The sequence below is a fragment of the Carassius auratus genome, chromosome 22 (assembly GCF_003368295.1).
Source record: "Carassius auratus strain Wakin chromosome 22, ASM336829v1, whole genome shotgun sequence".
NCBI classification, from domain to species: Eukaryota; Metazoa; Chordata; class Actinopteri; order Cypriniformes; family Cyprinidae; genus Carassius; species Carassius auratus.
The window spans coordinates 4,127,109-4,146,725 of NC_039264.1; positions in this window are offsets into that span (position 1 = coordinate 4,127,109).

Here is a 19,617-nt window from a genome sequence, read left to right on the forward strand (position 1 = left end):
CCACATGTCATTTATTATGTATTTCTGAAAATGCCAATTTTGAGTGGAAGCAGAAACGGGCTGTTTTTGTGTATGTTTCTATAAATGCAAATGAGGTGCTTCTCCCCAACCCCTTTTCCAGTAATAGGGCTATGCCTATATGCTCTGGTACCTCAGATATTTTGCCCAAAAAAGGAAATACAAATAAATTATAAAAAACATTGCTTTTTATTATTAAGTCTATCACACTGAAATCATGCATTTTTAATCCACATCAGTTTAAGCTTCCGAGGCACATGCACAGAAAGCGGCTGCCACTCAGAATGTGAGCAGCATAATATTTAGTAAATAAATCCACTGCTCTCTTGTCTCCTCTCAGGCTAGGACTTTAAACAGTGTTATGTGCTCATCAGTGCAACCTAAGACAGAACAGTTAGCATGCTTTGCTCGAACTTTCGCCATGGCATTAGAACTGTTACACTGTTGTCACTTGTAAAAACAGAATTGCAGCACCGTGGGTGGAAATTAGATTATGGGGTGGTAATATTCCCATAAGATCTGCTGACCACATCATGTGGCAGGGGTAGCAAAATATAAGTTGCAAAATTCATAACATTGCTCTCGTCACTTTTATATATTTATGTTTTTGAATCATTTGTTTTGTTTTTTTAAGCTTCAGTACATAATGACACTTATGTCTGTTCTACCAAAGTACTGCAAATTCTCTAAAGAACGCAGAAGGCTAAGAGAAATAAGATAAACAGCTCTCTGCTTGCAGCGCATCAATCACACTCGTCAGGAAAGTGAGTGAAAAACAAAAACAAACACACATTTTATCAAACAATATGTCATTAATAGCAGTTCACTTACCAATTTGGTACAATCAGTGTTGGGGAAAGTTACTTTTAAAAGTAATGCATTACAATATTGCGTTACTCCCTAAAAAAGTAACTAATACTTTTTTATGTATTAGTTAGTATAGGTAGTACTTCACTGTGGAAAATATGGACAAGTAGAAAAATGGAAAAATGGATATTTGTACATCAAAGGTACATATTGGTATCATAAATTTGACATATTAGTAGATAAATGGTACTTATTAGAAAGAATTAAAAGGTATCCGAGGGAAAGCTTTTGTATAATTTTTTTCTGAAAGTGTGATGTCAGGCATGAGCAGCTCAGTTTTTGGGTCAAATTAAAACCTGTTTCAGTTGGTTTACTTAAAGGCTTAGAAATTAAAATTCTGTCATGAATTATTCGCCCTCTTGATGTACCAATCCTGCAAGACCTTTGTTCATCTTCGTAGCACAATTTGGAGAGTAACGCCATTTTGGAGAGTACCACAACAGATGTGCGTGCTTTGATCTGCATGTAAACAATGCATGCATGTGGTGTTGCTGAAGTAGAACAAGCATGCACTGAGCCTTGTTTTTGTTCAGAGGAAAACATGGCACTCTCCATAATGGAGGCAGACTCGGGGAGAAGAATTGTTGAATAAAGTAGTTCTTTTAGCTGTAGTCTTTGCGCACAAAAATTATTTTTGTAGCTTCATAAAAAATATTTTAATTAGTGTTCCGAACATGAACAAAAGTCTTACAGGTTTGGAAGGACATGAAGGTGAGTAATTAAAGAGTGAACTGTCCCTTTAGGAAATCTGATGTGAACTGTTGTTTAGAAATTTAGCTTTGTGAAAATGGCCATTTGTTTGATGTATGTTCAGATCTTAGGTTGATGGCTTCCTATTTTTCTGCTGTTATTGACCTCCTGTCTGCCTTCCCTCCTTGGCACAGTTTTACAGACAAATAAAATTAATTCATTAAAATACCAATAGGAAAACTGTCAAGTAAGAAACTTCTGTTCACCAAGGTTGCATTCATTGATTTAATAAGAATTTGTCATGTAAAACCAATTATTAAATTATCCTCTTTTAGCAGTCATTGCCTTAGTTTGCAATAAAACCACAATATTATCAATGTTGTTTAGTAATCATTCAAAATGTGTAGTCTTGTAATTTGGCAGATATGTCTAATACAGTGTCTAATATAATCTAATATCCAATATATGTCTAATATGATTTAATATAATGTTACTCAAAAAAATGTGCAGTAAAAGATGTAATGAATAACAATATTTCTCACTGATTCAGTGGCTCTTTCTGCTGGTAACAATCTTACTCCAGTAGGTGGAGACCTACAGTATTGTTCAAAATAATAGCAGTACAATGTGACTAACCAGAATAATCAAGGTTTTTCGTATATTTTTTTATTGCTACGTGGCAAACAAGTTACCAGTAGGTTCAGCAGATTCTCAGAAAACAAACAAGACCCAGCATTCATGATATGCACGCTCTTAAGGCTGTGCAATTGGGCAATTAGTTGAATTACTTGAAAGGGGTGTGTTCAAAAAAATAGCAGTGTGGCATTCAATCACTGAGGTCATCAATTTTGTGAAGAAACAGGTGTGAATCAGGTGGCCCCTATTTAAGGATGAAGCCAACACTTGTTGAACATGCATTTGAAAGCTGAGGAAAATGGGTCGTTCAAGACATTGTTCAGAAGAACAGCGTACTTTGATTAAAAAGTTGATTAGAGAGGGGAAAACCTATAAAGAGGTGCAAAAAATGATAGGCTGTTCAGCTAAAATGATCTCCAATGCCTTAAAATGGAGAGCAAAACCAGAGAGACGTGGAAGAAAACGGAAGACAACCATCAAAATGGATAGAAGAATAACCAGAATGGCAAAGGCTCAGCCAATGATCACCTCCAGGATGATCAAAGACAGTCTGGAGTTACCTGTAAGTACTGTGACAGTTAGAAGACGTCTGTGTGAAGCTAATCTATTTTCAAGAATCCCCCGCAAAGTCCCTCTGTTAAAAAAAAGGCATGTGCAGAAGAGGTTACAATTTGCCAAAGAACACATCAACTGGCCTAAAGAGAAATGGAGGAACATTTTGTGGACTGATGAGAGTAAAATTGTTCTTTTTGGGTCCAAGGGCCACAGGCAGTTTGTGAGACGACCCCCAAACTCTGAATTCAAGCCACAGTACACAGTGAAGACAGTGAAGCATGGAGGTGCAAGCATCATGATATGGGCATGTTTCTCCTACTATGGTGTTGGGCCTATTTATCGCATACCAGGGATCATGGATCAGTTTGCATATGTTAAAATACTTGAAGAGGTCATGTTGCCCTATGCTGAAGAGGACATGCCCTTGAAATGGTTGTTTCAACAAGACAATGACCCAAAACACACTAGTAAACGGGCAAAGTCTTGGTTCCAAACCAACAAAATTAATGTTATGGAGTGGCCAACCCAATCTCCAGACCTTAATCCAATTGAGAACTTGTGGGGTGATATCAAAAATGCTGTTTCTGAAGCAAAACCAAGAAATGTGAACGAATTGTGGAATGTTGTTAAAGAATCATGGAGTGGAATAACAGCTGAGAGGTGCCACAAGTTGGTTGACTCCATGCCACACAGATGTCAAGCAGTTTTAAAAAACTGTGGTCATACAACTAAATATCAGTTTAGTGATTCACAGGATTGCTAAATCCCAGAAAAAAAAAATGTTTGTACAAAATAGTTTTGAGTTTGTACAGTCAAAGGTAGACACTGCTATTTTTTTGAACACACCCCTTTCAACTAATTGCCCAATTGCACAGCCTTAAGAGCGTGCATATCATGAATGCTGGGTCTTGTTTGTTTTCTGAGAATCTACTGAACCTACTGGTAACTTGTTTGCCACGTAGCAATAAAAAATATACTAAAAACCTTGATTATTCTGGTTAGTCACATTGTACTGCTATTATTTTGAACAATACTGTATATGCATTTTGTGTGTGCAGCAGAACCCTAAGCTCTCATGATTTTCTTCTTGAGGCTGCATTAAAGTCCACTTTTATGTGCCCTATTGATAAATGGCCTTCATTTTTTTTATATCATTGCATTACTGGTGGAGACAATGATCAGGTCACTACATATATATGTATCTATATATGATTCATATAGCACCCAATCATTTAAAAATTTGAAAGCTGTTTATGTTTTCGAACCCATTTGAAAAATAATAAGCTCCCTTAGATGTTTGGTGGAAACTTAAAATACATTAATCCATTAAGGCATAACATGAATAAAGCATTTAGCCCTACAGTTATAACATGAAATATGATAAGGCCGTCCCTTATTAAGATTGATATAAAAATCAGACAAAATGTGTTTTTGTGAAAATGGTGAAGTTATGTTCCGTTTTCAAAAAATAGTATTTTGCTTCTGCATAGTAAACTGAGCACATATTATTATTATTATTATTATTATTATTATTATTATTATTATTATTATCTTCAGCTGCTGCAGCAGGAAGTGCTGCTGCTCTGGTGCTGCTTGTAACTGCAGCTGCTGCTGTGATTTACTGTCACAAGAAAGAAGTTACCGATCTGCAGGAGTCTAGGTTATAGGAGTATAGGTGTTTTATTGTTAATTGATTGTTTCAATACCTTAGAGAACCTAATTGATAATGTATCAATTAGGAGAAGTCGTGGCCTAATGGTTAGAGGGTTGGACTCCCAATCGAAGGGTTGTGAGTTCTAGTCTCGGGCCGGACGGAATTGTGGATGGGGGTAGTGCATGTACAGTTCTCTCTCCACCTTCAATACCAAGACTTAGGTGCCCTTGAGCAAGGCATGTGTGCTCACAGTGTGTGTGTGTGTGTTCACTGCTCTGTGTGTGTGAACTTCGGATGGGTTAAATGCAGAGCACAAATTCTGAGTATGGGTCACCATACTTGGCTGAATGTCACTTCACTTTTCACTTTATTTAAAACAACATGCTTCGGATTTGTAAACGTTCTTGTCCACACTCCGTACCAGTTGGTGGCGGAAATGTGCCAACCGCCAAAAAACAGTAGAAGAAGAAATGGAAACTCGTCTTTTAGTGGTCAACAGTAGAGGTGTGCGATACCGCTAGATTTGGTATCGATCCGATACCAAGTAAATACAGGGCCAGTATCGCCGATACCGATACCAATATCGATACTTTTTAATAATTAAGGTGGATGCGTCTTCAACCTAAATCTAAATGAATTTTCATGACTTTTAATTTGTTTTTGTGATTTGCATTTTGGGTTATTAATCAGTACTACGAAAGCTTTTGTTCAGAAACAACTTTTGGTTACTTCTGATTTATTTAAATAAACAAAGTTACAAAATGATTACTTCACAAATATAAAAAATGTAAAAACAAATTCTCTTTTCAAGTAGCATGTTAATAAAAAAATGTTTCTCCTCTTGTGCACTTCTTTTCAGGATTGTTTTCTTAAAGTCACAACGTTTTACTTCACAATGTAAAACAAATTCTCCTTATACAAAATTCCTGAAGCCGACATCTTCCACTATGGAAAGAGGCTGCAGGTTCTTCACAATCATTTCTGATAGGCGCCTTGTAATATCCACTGCTCTTGGAGAATCAGTTATTGATAAAATAATAAAAAATAATTAATTCTGGTGCACATCTAGGTGAAGTTTAAATATAGAAACTAGTATCCCTTTCACAGCTAACACAAAAAGGGTAGATCGGCCTGAAAATACAGCCATACAACGCTCTTCTTTCTCTCCGCCTCTGACTGACTGCTGTTAGAAATGCGCGGCTGAGCGGTGCGCGCGCCTGACTGCTGGTGGTAGCGCTAGTGGTGAGTCACGTGACGGTACAACACAGGAGAGGGGGCGGAGAGCAGTGTCGAGCACGAGCAGCACTCTTAAGAGCTTGCTCTGCTCTGTGACAGCAGCAGCATTTTGACAAACACGGCCAGGTGGCAAAACGAGAGAAACTGAAACTTAAGTATCGATATTTTCCCGTTGGTATCGATCAATACCGATACCAACGTTGGTATCGATATTATCGATATTAGTATCGATCTGCCCACCTCTAGTCAACAGTTTATTAGTTTCGTTTCTGTGTGTGTGTTGTGTTTATCTGCTTTCTCTAACGGTTTTTAGGTTGAAGACACATTAGTGGAAGAGAGATACACTTGATGCGGGATGCTATTTATGTAAAACGCAACAACAAGCGTTTTGCAGACACACATGAAAATACAGATGAATCTGAACGAATCCTAGTGCTGTTGCGGGTGTGTTATAAACAACAGAGAGGGTTATTTACTGTCACTGCACACGTGTATTAATGTTTTATTATCATGTAGCATGAAATCCTCGGCACGTTTGATGGTCTTTATTTGACTGAAAGAATGTTTTGTGTGATTTCATAAGCTCGGCAGCATCTGCTTTGTAGCGTTTTTGTCTCATTTCTCTTCGAAATGAACGCTGGTGTATTTATCATTTATTAACTTTAATGAAAAGCTTCAGTCATGTGTGAGGAGAGATGTGCTGCTATTTAAAGTAACATTAGACGATGAATCAGGTGAAAAGTCATTCTCAGCGAACAATGAACAAAGAGGGACCCGAGACCAGAATATGACACAGACTTATCATCAGTCATGTGGTGTCTTTTGGCCATTAAACATCCACCCACACAGAGCACACCAGAGTAGGAAACTAACATTAACCATTACTCGCACACTAACCACGTATTAAAAATTAAAATAACGACTCCATCACTCATGTTGTGTTTCCTGATCCTCAGATGATGTTACACAGCTGGAACTGGAGCAGATATCTTGAGCTGTCAACATTTGTCTGATCTTTACAATGATCACTGGAAACTTAAGGTGAGATCTGGTTATTATCTTAATCTGACACTTTAAATTTCAACCATTGTTTTACCTATAGACAGAAGTCCAAGTCCTGTTATGCTATTGAAAAATAATTAATTAATAATAATAATAAAATATATATATATAGGTGCTTGTCATATAATTAGAATATCATCAAAAAGTTGATTTATTTCAATAATTCCATTCAAAACCGGAAACTTGTATATTGTATCCATTCATTACACACAGACTGATATATTTCAAATGTTTATTTCTTTTAATTTTGATGATTATAACTGACAACTAAGGTAAATCCCAAATTCAGTATCTCAGAAAATTTTAATATTACTTAAGACCAATACAAAGAAAGGACTTTTAGAAACCTTGGCCAACTGAAAAGTATGAGTATGTACAGCACTCAATACTAAGTTTGGGCTCCTTTTGTCTGAATTACTGCAGCAATGCGGCGTGGCATGGAGTCGATCAGTCTGTGGCACTGCTCAGGTGTTATGAGAGCCCAGGTTGCTCTGATAGTGGCCTTCAGCTCTTCTGCATTCTTGGGTCTGGCATATCTCATCTTCATCTTCACAATACCCCACAGATTTTCTATGGGGTTAAGGTCAGGCAAGTTTGCTGGCAAATTAAGAACAGGGATACCATGGTCCTTAAACCAAGTACTGGTAGCTTTGGCACTGTGTGCAGGTGCCAAGTCCTATCGGAAAATGAAATCTGCATCTCCATAAAGTTGGTCAGCAGCAGGAAGCATGAAGTGCTCTAAAACTTCCTGGCATACGGCTTTGTTGACCTAGGACCTCAGAAAACACAGTGGACCAACACCAGCAGATGATATGGCACCCCAAACCATCACTGACTGTGGAAACTTTACACTTCTTGAAGCACTGACTCTAGCTGCAGTCCACTTTGTGTGAATCTCCCCCACATTTTTGAATGGGTTTTGTTTCACAATCGTCTCCAGGGTGCAGTTATCCCTATTGCTTGTACACCTTTATTCTATTACATCTTTTCCTTCCCTTCACCTCTCTATTAATGTTCTTGGACACAGAGCTCTTTGAACAGCCAGCCTCTTTTGCAATGACCTTTTGTGTCTTGCCCTCCTTGTGCAAGGTGTCAATGGTCATATTTTGGACAACTTGTGAAGTCAGCAGTCTTCCCCATGATTGTGTATCCTACAGAACTAGACTGAGAGACAATTTAAGGCCTTTGCAGTTGTTTTGAGTTAATTATCTGATTAGAGTGTGGCACCAGGTGTCTTCAATATTGAACCTTTTCACAATATTCAAAATTTTCTGAGATACTGAATTTGGGATTTTCCTTAGTTGTCAGTTATAATCATCAAAATTAAAGGAAATAAATATTTGAAACATATCAGTCTGTGTGTAATAAATGAATATAATATACAAGTTTCACGTTTTGAATGGAAATAGTTGATAATGTTTTTCTATGCAGTGATGTTAGCCAATCAAAACAGCGGCCAATTACGGTGAAGCCTTAAAGGACCCGCCCCTTAAAAACAGGCTGTTCCTGAGAAAGGTTTGGAAAGGAACATTTTAAAATGATTTTTTTTTTTTAAATCTATGTCATGATCCCTTTAATGACTTTCATATTTTTAAGTAAATTGGCTTCCCTGTAGAGCAGAAGTCACACAGACTGACACCTCATACACACTCACAGTCACACTATTGAGACCTCAGACACAATCGCAGGACACACTCGCACGGCACACTCTCACGCAGATGTATTGTTGACACCTCAGACACACACTTGCACAGATACACACGCAAAACAGACACTTTTGACACCTCAGACACACACTAACAAACTGACATCAAATGCAAGCATCCAGCAGTAGACACATTCTCATGCACAGATCAAACCACATTTCTGTACAGATATAAATAATCCGCACCACAGCAGAGTCTACTTCATCACCTCTGGATGGATAGTTTGCATCTATGTTTTGCAAACATGAAAACGCTGCAGTGAAAATGCTCATCCATAAGACCACAGTGTCTGAAGTCATGGAGATTCCCAATGAAAATCATAAGACAATAAGAGTCTTGTACTTAGAACAATATTAAAGTTTGATCATCTTCTGATTTTGATTGGTGCATATTCCACATCCTCTTCGACTTTCTGTAAAATAATGTATAACACAATATATAACAATAATAATAATTAATTATGATAACAATAGCAACAATATTAATAATAAATGTATGTTTTTCTTTTTTTGTAGTAGTAGTAGTAGTAGTAGTTGTAGTAACCAAGTCTTAAACACATTGTATGGTTTTGTGATAGATTATTACACTTTGAAATCTCATTATTGCCTGAGTTCTTGCACAATATTTGTAAAATGTGGACAGGTGAAAAGAAGGCAAAAGAAGAATGGTGCTTTCTCACATTTTTGAATTCTGCTTGTGCTGTTTATTAATTGTTTATGGTTATTGTTTTTCTATGGAAACGTGCATTAGACAAATGTGTTTGACTGTCTTTTGCAACATCTTGTGCATGCAATATTATGCATGCACTACTTGCATTCTTATGCTGTTATATTATCATTATATATTCAGTGGCAAAGCATGGTCTTAAAATAACAATAATACCACAATTATTACTGGGACAATATACTGACAAACAGAAAGTAGTTATGATGACAATAAGGGATAAAAATAATAAATAATGCCCTTTAATTATATAAAAAAATTATATAAAAAAGTGACATCAAAGTCAAAATATATTATGTGATTAAAAATAGAAAAAATATATCACATGCTTAAGTCATATAATGACATATAATTCAATTAGAATTTTACCTTTTTAATCTCATTATTTACACTTTGCATATTGATTTTCTTCTTCTTTTTTTTTTTTTTTTATAAATTGACTTTCATTTTAGTATGTCATAATTTCTATGATTTACCAGAACATGATTATGTTTACTTATTTTTTTATTATTATTAGTGGAAATTGACTTAAATATTAATGAGACAAAATCAAAAGTGCACACTGGTCTACATCAGACTCTCTACTGAAATTATAAGGTAATAGTTTACAGTAAGTTGTCATTAGTTAACATTGCTTAACTACTTTAGTTGACATGAACTGATAATGAACAATACTTCTACAGCATTTTTTAATCATATTTAATTTCAAATTAAACATTTACTAATGCATTATTAAAACAAAAAGTTATTTGTTAACATTAGTTAATGCACTGTGAACTAACAGTGAACAACTGTACTTTTAATAAACACTGTAACAAATTAATTATCCACTGTTTGTTCATGTTAGTTAATACATTAACAAGTACATTAATGAAACCTCATTGTAAACTGTTACCAGTTATACAGATACTCAATAAATTAACAAACGAATTCTTACCGTTTTCTGTGCGCTTCTTTTGTAGAATGTCGTCTCGGCATAAGTGATATCTTCTTCACAAGTCTCAACTGTTTTAACAAAGACAGATGCATTAAAACCACAAACCTCTTATTAGATCTGGTTCTTCACAGCCTCTGTGTTATTATCAGGGCTTTCAAATTTAACACCAAAGTAACAGTTAAAGATTAAAAAAAAAAAATGGAATTAACAATTTTAATTATAGCCATTAGGCCTATAACTTTTGTCCACACAAAAATAGATCCTAAAAGAGTGTTTATCATTACATTTAGAGAGACACATAAATCACACATTCATTTATACATATATCAAACACAAATATGATGTTTGACAAAGCAAAGTTTTTTTTTTTTTTTTTTTTTTACAATCTTTTTATTTAATCAGCAGATAAGTTCTACAAGCATAACAAAAGTTATCATTCATATGGATTTCAGAGCACCAGCCACATCTTTACGCATGTAAGATTCATAAAGATTTTTTTTTTTGATGATGATGAGTTTTTTTTTTTTTTTATGAAATGAGTAAAGAACAATGCTCAGTGTCATTATACACAAATAGACATTTATAATAAAAAATGAAAAGTATGAGAATACTTTCAATTAAATGGCAAAATATGGCTATCCGTTGGCTAAAACATTGAGAACATATTATTAAAGATTAATTTATTATTTTACTTGTTTATAAAGAGAAAATAATGCTTGCCAGTTTTTCTTTGTTTCTTGCAGATGCAGAAGATCCCGACTGCAGCTATAATCAACAGAGATCCAGCAGCAGAAACAGAAATCAACACTACTATCAGAGAAACTGAAGGAACTGAAGTAGAATAAAAGAGAGACTGTGATTAATGTAAGTGAATGCATCAGTCTGATCAACAACAGAAGACAGAGATCAGCTCAGTAAATAAACACATTTTTTACCGCTGCTGTACCTGAACATGGCTGACAGAGTTTGCTGATGTCCAGATGTGTGGTCTGGTTTGTGAGGGGATTGTTGATCACACAGCTGTAGCTGTTGTTCTCCTGATATTCCACCTCCAGAGGTAGAGAGAGACTGATGCTGAGATCAGACACACTGATGCTGGACAATAAACTGTTTCCTTTGTACCAGGAGAGAGTCACATGACTCACATTCATCACTGAACACAACAATGAACAATTCTGCTGTGATGAAGATGATGATGATGAAGATGATGAACAGTTTGAAGAGTTACTGCTGATGACAGGAACAGGCAGACGAGCTGAATAAAATGTGAGGAAAATGAGGAAAATTTTAATTGTCAACATTGTGAATTGTAGTGAATCTGTTAATTTTGTGCTGAATTAGTGTTAAGTGCATTAATGGTAACTGAATGTTTCTGTCATCTCAAAATAAATTAATATTTGAGTTTGTAAATAGAATATGTGAACATTTCAACAGTTGATCTCTGCTCACCATAGACAGAAACATTGAATATTTTGGATGTGTCTTTTGCTCGACTTATCTCTACTTCATATTCTCCAGCGTGTTGAGTTGTGATGTTTGTGATGTTCAGAGATCCAGTTTTACTGTCCAGCTTCAGTCTGTCTCTGAATCTCCCGTCAAGAACATCAGATAAGAAGATTGGCTTCTTTTTGCTCATTCTAGCAATTTGAGACTTTTCAGCTCCATATCTCCACACTATGTCATCATCTTCATGTATTTCACTAAGATCAGTGTTCAGAGGGACAGATTCTCCCTCCGTCACTGACACTGATTCACCAAACACACCTGATGAACAGATGTGACATGGATTAAATCCTCTGATGGTTTACAAATCCTGAAATCAGCTTCATTTACACAAAGTTGAGTGAAGTTGAGAGCAGCAGCAGAAACCTGCTACTGTTATCAGTACAGAGAGTGTTAGAATCAGAGAAACAGGAGAAAACACTGAAGCAGCATTTACAGATTACTGGAAATATGTTTAAAATAGCAATTAATAGAGTATATTGCAGCATAATTTATGAAACAGGAGAAAAACTTCATATATAAAACTACAACAACCCCAAGCCCCCTTCATTGTACCTTAATGCTACAGTTCTGTTATTGTTAAATACAGTGATACACTGGATATTCACATCAAATATCTTATAGGTGCAATAAATCTTTAATCTTTAATTTGTTTTTTGAACAATCAATGTTTAAAGTTTCATAATCTATTGAAAATAAATACATGATAGTTATTGCAGATTGAAAGTATACAGTTTTAATTGTGCTAATTATATATATATGTGTGTGTGTGTGTATAGGGACAAAATATGGCCTGATATATATTTAGATATTTGAAAGCAGCTCAAAAGAAAGTTCACACTCTCTGAACATTTCAATTTGCTGTGGGGATTTCCATTATTCTTCATGAACTTTTCATACATGGAAACTTTAATGTACAGTTTTCTGACTCCAAGAGAGACCTGAATTTAAAGTTAGATCTTGAAGATCATGTTTTTTTTCTTCTTCTTCTTCTTTTTGGGGTACATAACAGCAGATGAAAACAATCTAATTCTAATTTACTTAGAAAAAAATAAAAATAAATAAATAATAATAATAATAATAATAATATATAATATATATATAATTAATTTTTTTAACTTACCAGTCAGACTCCAGCAGCACAAACAGAACAAGACAAACTTGTGAAACATTTTCTTCAGTGGTTCAGTGTGTGATCTAACAGCAGAACTGTTAAAGTGTTGTGTGAATCCTCCCCTGACAGCGATCGACCCTCCTAGTTCACATCCTGCATTTGCAAATGATACATAGTTCAGGGGTGTTGATCTTTGTTCCTGGAGATCCGCAGTCCTGCAGAGTTTTGCTTCAACCTTAATTAAACACACCTAAATGAACTAATCACAGGCTGAAGGGTTATTATAAAGCTACAGGCAGGTGAGTTTTAATCAGGGTTTAAAAGCTGAACTTTGCAGGCCTGAAGCTCTCCAGGACTAGAGTTCAGCCACCTGTTATAGTTAATCTAGCCCTTATTACAATTTTTACCAGTTTTAATTGATTAAAATTCATTATTGATTTTTATCAAAAGGTTAAGGGTTCATATTACTGCTTCAGTGTCAGCTTTTCACAGAGAGTGAAGTTACTTCACTGTGTGAAATGGCTAAAAGTAGAAGAATATTGTGTGAATTGTGGATAAACTATATTTCATGGTGAAATGGAACATAGTGATTTTAAAATTATGTTTATTTATTCAAAAGTGAATGGAAAAACCCAGCATAAAAATGTAAAACCATGTTACGTTCTCACAGTACCCTCTTTACTGAGGTTTATCTTTTGAGTCTTACTCAAACCAGCTGTGGTTGGTTTTCTAAATCGATCCATTGGGTGGAAAAAAACACATAAGTGACACTGGGCATTCAGAGCATGAATGTTTGAATTTTTGATGCCGAGTTTATTTCTGTGCTACTACTATTTACAGCATTAATCTAAATGAAGAAAAACATTAGAAACTTTAGGGTCCAATTCTTAATAACTGCACACCATCGCTAGCATGAAATGGGCCCAAGATCATCGAGATTGTAAAAAAAATGACATGGTCTGATGAATCAAGATTTCTAAGACGATTACCAAGAGAGGCTACGACACCTGAAACACTGTTGGGTGGACACAGCCCAGCAGCGGTAGCGGTGTTATCCTGTGGGCAATGTATTCTTGAGACATTTAAGGCCCCAATATCCTAATATCTTACAGCTGTAAGATATATGATAATCGTTGTGGACCAAGTGCATCCAGTCATGACAACTGTGTTCCCTGATGGCCATTAAAGGGTCATAAAACCCCCAGACTACTTATTCTAAGATTATAGCTTGTATCCTCTGCTCTCCACAGAACATCCCTATGTCAGAGAATGACAAAGAAAATGTATTTTGTATATATATATGGATCAAAATGAACTCCAAAATGACTTATAAATGAATCAGTCCATCCATTCACTCCATATTAATTTATGTGTAACCCACACATTTGACTATCAGGTTATAATCACTTATTGTGCATGTTTTTTTTAATAACTATGAATAGCTTAACGATTCATAGTTATGTTTGGTATGTGTGTGATCGAATCTGCTTGTTTGATATTGTCCTGACAATCATTTATTTGTCAAATATATCATAACCTGGTAATAGGAATCATGTCCAAAATTAGACCCTGCAAGGCAGGAAAATTCGGACCACATGCTTGGTAAGATAAACATATGATTTATGATACCCCCGAGCCAAGACAATATCTGATTGGTCAAGACAACATTTGAGGTGTGGCCAACAGGCCAGTTTAAATACTTAGGACACCATAAAATCTTTGCTTTTAGTTTCTAGCTATGCTGCTGCTATTAGCCATGTCTGCTAATTTAGTTCTAGCCTTGCTTGTGCTATCAGTCATGCCTGCTCTTAGCTTTTAGCTTGTAGCTTTGCTACCTAGCTTTAGCTTCTCTAGCCATGCTGTTTAGTCATCACTGTTTGAGCGCGGTTCCAGCGTGCTTCGGCCTGCACGCCTGCTGCTACTTAGCCACCATGAGAAGGAACACAACCTTGTCTCGTCAAACTTTATTTCTTTTCTTTTCCGTTTGAGAGTTTCGTGTTCTGGGTTAAGTTTTGTAACGTCAAGTCTCCGACGCCTGACCTCGGGTGCCCGTTCAACTTCAACCAGCGCACACGACTCTGCACCTTCAGCCAACGCCCAACAACCATGGGCTTCCCAAGACGTCACTTCAGCGACTGCTGAACTTCCAGCCAATCAGCGACACCGACACCGGGATACCCCTTTCAACGGGACTCTCTTTCACAGGAAACCAAGGCAATGTATCCTCAGACATTTGTGCTGGTGTATCTAATATAATTTTAACCCCATTGAGGAACTCAATGCGAGCGCTAATTACATGATTGATGGTTGTTCATGTCTATGCAATTTAACGTATTGCTGTAAACTTGGGATTCCATATTTCCATTCTCTTAAACTCATCTTTCCTTAACTTTCGATCTTCCTGCAACTTGTGTGAATGTGTGTGTGCGTGCGTTTATGTGTTAGATTAGTTTATATGTCTTAGATTTATCTAATAAAGACTTATTCATATTGAAAAGAGAAGTATCTTGTGTTTTGTGCTTACAAGTTAATGTCTTAAACTGCCGATCTGGTTACTGTGCTAATTGATAGTGTTTTCACTATACTTTGGATATTAATATCCAGCGCAGATTTGATGTTAAACGGCTCGTTCACTGAACCGCAGGCGCGTCTCAGTGATCAGCCGTGAAACAGTGATTCTGTTCAAATTCCCTTTAAATTATTAAATGATTCCCTTTGAGCTAAATTGACCTGTTTCCGTTACAGACTATAGTACATTGATGAGCGTCGGTGTCTATTAAATTGTTCATGAGATTGCATGTTCTTATCCTATGAGAAGACGCTTCGCTTAATTATTTACAACAACATGTGTTGATTTGCTATGAAAGACGCATCAGACTGTGAAATGACATCGCACACATTAACAGAGAAACATTCATGGATCGCAGAAGAGTGTTTTTTCTTTGTAATAAGAGTTCGGCACAAACGCGATTCATTCACTTTGTGAGTGTAACCGTTTTTATAGCTCTGTGACACAACCTGTCAAAAGGCCACAGAATAATATATGTCTCATTTGTGAGTCTGAACGCAAAGCTGTGTGTGCTGTCTGTCTTCCCTCTTCCCCCTCCCCCGGTCCGCTGCACACCACGCCCACTTTTTTAGCATTTTTTAAAACTGCGGTGAGAACTAACCAGTGCAGAATTGGGGGGTTCATGACACTTTAATGCCAAATTGTACTTCGTTGTTGTATGCTAGCATATGCATACAGTCAAACATGTAGCCTTTCAAAGTATACTCGATTTGATTTTGTGCACGAATGAGGGCAGTCGACACACACACTCTTTAAGCTTCATCCATGTCCAGTGTCTGCTCTATTTTTCTCCATAATTTATGACTGATAACAAATATTTTGGAACACTTTTAAACCAAAGCCTGGGCTACCCCATTCTATCTCGCTCACTACTGCTTGTCAGTGCAGCTATCTGTTGTTGCAATCCTCCACAATTTTTTTCCGTTCCATCTTTAGGTCTCTACTGTGAATCAATGACCTGGGACAGTGTTGCCACCCTGTTAACCAACTGATTATTTAAAAAAAAAAAAAAAAATGCACATGTGTGACCTGCACGTACAAAGTATGTGCTTTAACGGTTACAAAAATTTACCTGACATGAACCCAATAGAATATTTGTAGTTCAACTTGGGAAAGGGGAATTTACGCTACAAAACCATAATTCTGCAATGTAGAGGAACTGGAGGACCAGTTGTTGACATTATGGTACCAGATACATAGGAGTTGCCTCCTCGTTGAATCAATACCTCTATGCATGGCTAGTAGAGGTGGGCATATCGATACTAATATCGATAATATCGATACCAACGTTGGTATCGGTATTGATCGATACCAACGGGAAAATATCGATACTTCAGTTTCTCTCGTGTTGCGTCCTGGCCGTGTTTGTCAAAATGCTGCTGCTGTCACAGAGCAGAGCAAGCTCTTAAGAGTGCTGCTCGTTCTCGACACTGCTCTCCGCCCCCTCTCCTGTGTTGTACCGTCACGTGACTCACCACTAGCGCTACCACCAGCAGTCAGGCGCGCGCACCGCTCAGCCGCGCATTTCTAACAGCAGTCAGTCAGAGGCGGAGAGAAAGAGGAGCGTTGTCTTTTACAGTCTATGGTTGTATGGCTGTATTTTCAGGCCGATCTACCCTTTTTGTGTTAGGTGTGAAAGTGATACTAGATTCTATGTTTAAACTTCACCTAGATGTGCACCAGACTTAATTATTTTTATTATTTTATCAATAGCTGATTCTCCAAGAGCAGTGGATATTACAAGGCGCCTATCAGAAATGATTGTGAAGGACCTGCAGCCTCTTTCCATAGTGGAAGATGTCGGCTTCAGGAATTTTGTATAAGGAGAATTTGTTTTACATTGTGAAGTAAAATGTTGTGACTTTAAGAAAAAAATCCTGAAAAGAGGTGCACTAAAGAGGAGAAACATTTTTTTATTAACATGCTCCTTGAAAAGAGAATTTGTTTTTACATTTTTTATATTTGTGAAGTAATCATTTTGTAACTTTATTTAAATAAATCAGAAGTAACCAAAAGTTGTTTCTGAACAAAAGCTTTTGTTATACTGATTAATAACCCAAAATGCAAATCACAAAAACAAATTAAAAGTCATGAAAATTCATTTAGATTTAGGTTGAAGACGCATCCACCTTAATTATTAAAAAGTATCGGTATTGGTATCGCTATCGGCGATACTGGCCCTGTATTTACTTGGTATCGGATCGATACCAAATCTAGCGGTATCGCACACCTCTAATGGCTAGTGTTTTGCAGGCTAAATTATGTCCTGCAGGTTATTAGGTGGCCGTAATGTAATGGTTAATTGGTGTTTATATCTAATAAAAAAAAAATACCATAATCTTTCGTCTAGGAATATTGGATTTATTTATTTTCCTAGAACTCGCCAGAAGACATGTTTTGTTTACTAAAGCTGTAGAAGAGTAAAGTCAACGGCGCCATCTGCTGGACACTCTTAGGCATCCAGGTTAGCAAGCATCCAGGCCACCTTAGTTATCGTGCACCAATCAGGCGAAGGGACAGACAGTCTCGTCACCGCATTGTCAGAAAACTGTTCAAATGCAACCTTTTAGCTTTGTTTTGTTCGGTCAGAAAGAGATGGCTCGTGTGTTTTTTTTTTCCCCCTTCTCCTGATTCCTGTCGAAGTTTTGTGGGTCAATGACCAAAAGTAAGCGTTTATTTATCTTGTATAGTCTTGTATCTTGTATATCTTGTATAGTGTTGTTAATGCGGATTAAGATTTTTTTTCGAAATTAGACAGACCCGCGGTCCTGCACGAGCGAGCGTTAGTTTATGAAAAAAGCGCTGTAAACCAAATACATAGTCGTCATATAAACTCATTAATATGATTGTGAGATATGTCCGCTTAATTCAATGCTAGTTAGTTTAGAAGTGTGAGTAATCTGTTTAAGGATGCACATTATATATATATATATATATATATATATATATATATATATATATATATATACACACACACACATATATACATATTATGTAATTTTAGTTATCATTTCCTTTGTTTAGACCATTCATGTTTTAAGCTCATACTCAAAATCAGTAAAAAACAAAAGCTATTTCACTGCACTTTAATTCCAAGTGTCTGGATTGTAAAAACTAACGATCAACAGCATCATCAATTTAAAGAGTTCCAGTGCTTCTGTCACTGATAATTTAGTAATATAATTTAGTAATTCACTGCATTTTCCTTTGAGGAATGTAAAACATACAGTAAACTGCATTATTATAAACTGCAGTGACTGTGAAAAACGCAACATCTATTTCTATTGCCTTCTATCTAGAAGTAGTGCTAATGTGATTATATATATGTATATATGTATGTATATATATATATATATATATATATATATATATATATATATATATATATATATATATATATATTTTTTTTTTTTTTATTATTTTTTTGCTTTGGAAACTACAGAGCAATGATGTCCTTGTGCTGAATTTGCCAGATTTCTCTTCATGCTGTACTGTCTGGACTCTGAAGGTAATCTGTGTTGAGTGCACTAAGGTACCATGCCTGCTTTGAGTGTCTAAAAATAATTAAAAGTAAATTAAAAGTAATCAAAAAGTAACCACATGTACTTTAATAAGTTACATTACTTTTAATAAAGTGCATGAAATAATTACACTACTTATTTATTACATTTAGAATAGGGCAACGTGTCATTGGTAACCTATTACATTTCCGAAGTAACCTTCTCAACACTGAATACAACTAAAGAGAGTGCATGCATAAATAAATATGGCACTAACAGCAGAGAATAAGCAAATGCCATAGAATAAATATGAACTAAAATGTGTGAGTCAGGACCCACATGAGCAAAAAAATAAAAAATACAGTCAGCGAGGAACCTGCTAAAGCAATAGTTAAACACACACACACCTCCCCACGTTACGAACCCTAAACCTACCCCAGAAAACCTGTTTGCATGGTTACGCGTTTTAAATAAACATAATTTACTATTTTAATTATTATTATTTTTTACTCTTGAAAACCACAATGTCAAACGTGTCAAGTTTTACTATCCTTGTGGGGATATTTTTTCCCCAAAGTGTAGCATAAACACAGTTGTAAACACGATGGCTTTCTTTTTTCGTGAGGGGGTTTGGTGCCAACTTATCTTTGCATAAAAGCATGTAGGCTACATGTTACTCCCTACTGAAGGTAATAATAAAAACTGACCATCCACTTCTCTTCACGGACCATCTGATGCTATTACACAAAAAAAACTTAATTCAGACTAGCGGACCACAACAACTTGCAACACAGAGTGATCTTTCCATTTTTTGTGTTGTAGCTTTATACAATACTGAATCAAGTTT